We start from the raw sequence: 4,773 nt of genomic DNA, 5'->3' as shown, positions 1-4,773 counted from the left end.
TAAAAAGTTCTGGTAGTTTTTGTACCACGACACTCAAGAATTCACCACTTGTCCAAAACGGCTGAACTCGATAGTTTCATCAAAATATGAGTCTTACATAAGAACAAATTCATAGCGAGTTTCACTAAAACACATCGTACCATTCTCCCGATATTTCGAAAAAGCTAATTTTTTTGAAGAACTTTGACCATCGATAGCAGGGGAGACAAACATTTTTTATTAATAAAAGTTAGGTCAGATCGTCTTCTTTTGGTCCTAAGGTCGCAGTACCCTTTTGATCATGAGCTTACGGGACACCCTGTATACATACCAAAAATTTGCTTTCTTCAATTCGTTTGTATATTTACAATACACTTCTTTCTATGTTTGTACATCATTTATTAAGATATTTGATTACCATGACTACTCTTTTATGGCAAGAACGATGAAACATCCGCCATCCTTCGATATACTTTGTAAAAGAGGTATATGATTAGTTCTCATCAGCTGGGTTTGTCCTGAGACCTGCACTTGCATGTTTTTCTCTTCAACCTTCTGTATGTAACAGAAATGTAAAGTTCAATGAAACTAAAATTGTTTTTTTTGGAAAAACGACGCTGTATATCGAATTCAAACTATTCGTGCTTACATGCGATAAAATCACGTCAGATAGGTAAGTACTTATGAGCTAGAAACATCAGTGGGCATAATTTATTACGTAAGGTCGATTTAAGGACTTAAGTCCGCTTATCTCCAAATCCTCAACATGAACACTATCGAACCGAGGCCCGCGTCTACAATAAGAATCAAGTTTATTGCAGAAAACAATTAAAATATTTTAGCGGAATCAAATTCCAACTATCAATCACAATATTAAGTAGAAATTGAAGTGAAAAGTAAGTATTATTTGGAATCTCAAGTACCATAACGCGAATGATACAAATCGGATTCAGCTAATACTGATTTGCGCAAATCCGCAACATCACCATCTCTACCTGTTTATTGATAACGATAACACAAATTGATAAATAATTGTTTAAAGCTCGTTGGAACGCGGCGCTGAGAGAAAAGAATCGTTTTTTTTGCTGGCGAGTTCGGACGATTTATTATCTCCGTTATCGTCTCAGTTAAAATTCGCTCATGTTATCCTGTCATTGTCAGTGATAAATCCGCGAGATGAACGTAGATGTAGCGCAAAGTGGAGATACAGTCGCTGAGAAGAGGCTTCAGCCTCTCGCCTCATTTCAACCCAGTGAAAATAGGGAGCTCATAGTTGGTGTCGCGTTCGGCATTGTGGGTGTAATTATTTTGATTTTTGTGCTGATCTGTTTATGTAAGTAGGTGCAGAATTTTCCTAGTTAATGTGTTCTTTTTGTCACCGATTGTGCGTAGCGGTGTCTAGAAGCGCTAATTGACAACTTGCCTTTGCAAATAACCAGCGAACAAACGTTGCGCAAATATGAACATTAATACATTCATAAGCAAATATAAATTTTGCTAGGACTTTAAAATTAATCTCAGCAATCTAATAGCACAATACTTTGATTTTTTTAATTTTTAAAAAAATTGTAATTTTCGGATTAAGTTGGGAATGTTTATTCTAAACTTCGAAACCGTTTTGTTACTCAATATGTACAATATTTTCCGTTTTTCAAAATTTTACAACATTTGATTGAAGACTGGAATGGAAATGCAAAAATTGAAAGCAAAATATGTAAATATTTTGAAATGGGTTACTTAATCTCAGGCACCCCCCAAGAACCCAGATAAGTTTTTGTAAACATATCTGTCTATCTATCTTAAAATGCTGCCATTCGGAGTCAATCCTTTTTTCAGTTGAACTATAATTCTTTCGCAATAAGTGAATCATTAACATTCAAATATTTTTAAGGCTTATGACACTTGAACTTATATCATAGTTGACACTTAAATTAATAACTGCAGGTGTGTGGTTATTCACTCTAGAATTAAAATTTTATTTTGCCAGTGATCCGATCAGAATTAATGAGAATAGATATTTCATTATTATACAATTGTATTAAACATGTTTTAGATTTATGCACATGTCATGTATAACAGTTATTCAAGGTAACTACATACATTATTCGATTCCTAGACAGTTAATGAAACTCGTTCTTCTGTTTAAAACAAAATGGTTATGAAATGATCAATAAATAGAAAAATAGTACTTACCTTCTGTTGTTGTTATCAGTTTCTTGTCCGTTATTGAAAAAACCAAGTAACCAAGATGGGCTGCAGTTTGACAGGAAAACGTCAGAAAATTGCAAAGTTGAAAAAATCTGTATTTTTGCAAAAATCGCACTACCGATTGGAGAATGATCACAAAACGGTAAAGAAAAACTTGCTGTTTGAAAAAATTAACAATTGTCGCCACGGAAATAAAAAATACAAGCAATTTTTTTAAATTTTTACTTTGAACCGAATGGCGCACAGCATTCACTATGGGTTATTAAACTGAAAACTGAAGGAACTGACACATATAATAATCAACGAACTTCGGACGTAACACCAAGTAATTCTTCCAAGGCTAGTTCCAATTTTAAAGTAAAATTTCAATAAACACTATTGCACAGCTCATTTACAAAAAATCGAAAATAATGAAACAAATTAAAAACTAATTTTTTTTTAGGCAAAAAACCCATTACTTCAAAATCCATTGGCAACGCTGTGATTTATCGGGCAAGCCTCTGAATTTAAATCTTTTGCAGGAAAATTAGGTCATCTAGACCAGGGGTTCCCAAACTGTGTTCCGCGCAACACTAGTGTTCCAAACACTAGTCTGCATATTATTGTAACAACAAAAGCCCGTAAGACTTTTTGTGTTTATATCTACGTTTTATTATTAGAATTATAGAAAACCGTTTTATAATGCCATTCAATAGTATTTTATTGTAGAATAAATATTTATTATTATTATACTTAAATACAGGATGATTCTAAATTAAATTGCGTTATTTTAACTGCGCAAAAATAAGTTCGTTAAAACAATGGCCTCGATGACGAGATAATGTGAATTTATTGTAAATTATTTGGAACTGGAGTAATTATTTAATCAGTATTTATAGTTATTTTCACTTTTCAGTAATCATTTTTATGTTCTCATTTTCTTACTTATGTTACTATGTTGTATGCCTGAACATTTAAAGGCATCTTTTAGAAAACTTGCTATTTGTTAAAGTTTAGTTGAATTTAATCAACTTTCGAGAACAATTGCAAATAAATTAAACAAAAAAAGTGTTTTCTATTTAAGCCTTGCCACATTGGATTCTACTTAGAGATGTTAAAGTTCTTGTCATTTTCGTCTTAATTAATAAATTTTTACACTTTGCCTTTGTCAATAATGCAACTGAAATGGTTCTAAAAGGCTCACTTCGAAACAAAGTTAGCATTTAATATTTAACGCTTTAAATCAACAAATACGCGCGACCTCTTATCTTAGGTATGTTAAAATGAACGATTTAATCAACTTATGATCATTTTTCGCAACAATTAGCGGTGTCATGGAAAATTTCGCGTCTTAAAAAGGAAATAACAAGAATGTTCCCTCAAATAAAGACCAACATATGTACAGGGTGGTCATTATCTGAATGTTTGTATGGGTATCTTCTATATTTTTAAAGATAGAGAATAGATAGAAAATTTAGGTACTCGACTTGGTTCCTGAAATATCCTGAAAAGGCAAATCAACACTTTTTTTAATTATCATGTACATAATTCGTAAACTGCTTAAATTAGAGTAAAAGTTAAAATTGTCTTTGGTAGAACTTTTTGCGTTGAATTCAATAAACTAGCATTGCTCGTTGTAATAGTCAGCGTGATTTACGAAATAAAAAATAAACTTGTGTTTTTTTAAATGGTAATCATAGTTGTCTGTGGGCGTTTTAAAATCCTTATTTTCTTCTGAATTTAACGATATAACTATTTGTATATTTTTCTCCTTTTGTGCCGTAAAAATTCAAAAGAAGATAAAAAATGTGTAGTCGGCTATGAAAACAAGAACTATATTATCACACAAAACAAAAAAGAAATAATTAACAGGCACAATCATGTTTACTGGGCTAATGAAAAGCATCATCTAATTGAAAATAGGCGAGATCAACGTGTTTTTTTTGTGAATGTCTGGTGAGGCATTTTTAGTGATAAAATTATTGGTCCATTCATTTATAATCACAATTTAAATATGGAAAAATATTTACACTTTTTACCAAATGAATTTGAAGACATGTTGAATAGTTTTCCGTTTGCGTCGTATCGAAAATTGGCATATTTTCAACATGATGGTACACCTTCACACAACTCACGAGTTGAATGTGAAAATGCCAAAAATGCCTGGACGTAAACGGAAGTCAATTTGAACATTTAATTTAAACGATTCATTACTGTTTTGTGCTTTGTGTGATAATATGGTTTTTGTTTCCATAGCCCACTACACATTTTTTTACCTTCTTTTGAAGTTTTACGGCAACAAAAGGATAAAAACATACAAACAATTATATCGTTAAATTCCAAAAAAAATAAGGACTTTAAAAGGCCCACTATGATTACCAATTAAAAAACATAAGTTTATTTTTTATCTCGTAAATCAAGTTGACTATGATAACGAGTGCTAGTTTATTGGATTCAACGCAAAAAGTTGTTCTAAAGGCAGTTTTAACTTTTTTTCTAAGTTAAGCAGTTCACGTAATAAGTGATAATTAAAAAAGTGTTGATTTCTTGTCTTTTCAGGATATTTCAGGAACCAAGTCGGGTACCTAAATTTTGAAAACGGTAATG

At 31.7% G+C, this 4,773-nt stretch overlaps 1 long non-coding RNA gene across 1 annotated transcript; it reads right to left on the bottom strand.

The window, feature by feature from the left end:
- Positions 1–1,996: 1,996 nt before the first annotated feature.
- LOC125504888 lies at positions 1,997–2,517 on the bottom strand. The gene is made up of 2 exons (XR_007281773.1): positions 2,173–2,517; positions 1,997–2,117 (listed from the first exon to the last, which is right to left on the bottom strand). It is a non-coding gene; the product is annotated as an uncharacterized LOC125504888 (long non-coding RNA).
- Positions 2,518–4,773: the final 2,256 nt, after the last annotated feature.

This window comes from Dendroctonus ponderosae, unplaced genomic scaffold, assembly GCF_020466585.1.
Source record: "Dendroctonus ponderosae isolate FM_Combo_2020 unplaced genomic scaffold, Dpon_F_20191213v2 Dpon_F_20191213_6, whole genome shotgun sequence".
Lineage (NCBI taxonomy): Eukaryota > Metazoa > Arthropoda > Insecta > Coleoptera > Curculionidae > Dendroctonus > Dendroctonus ponderosae.
The sequence above is the reverse complement of the archived record's forward strand: the minus strand, read 5'-3'. Positions and strand labels throughout refer to the sequence as shown.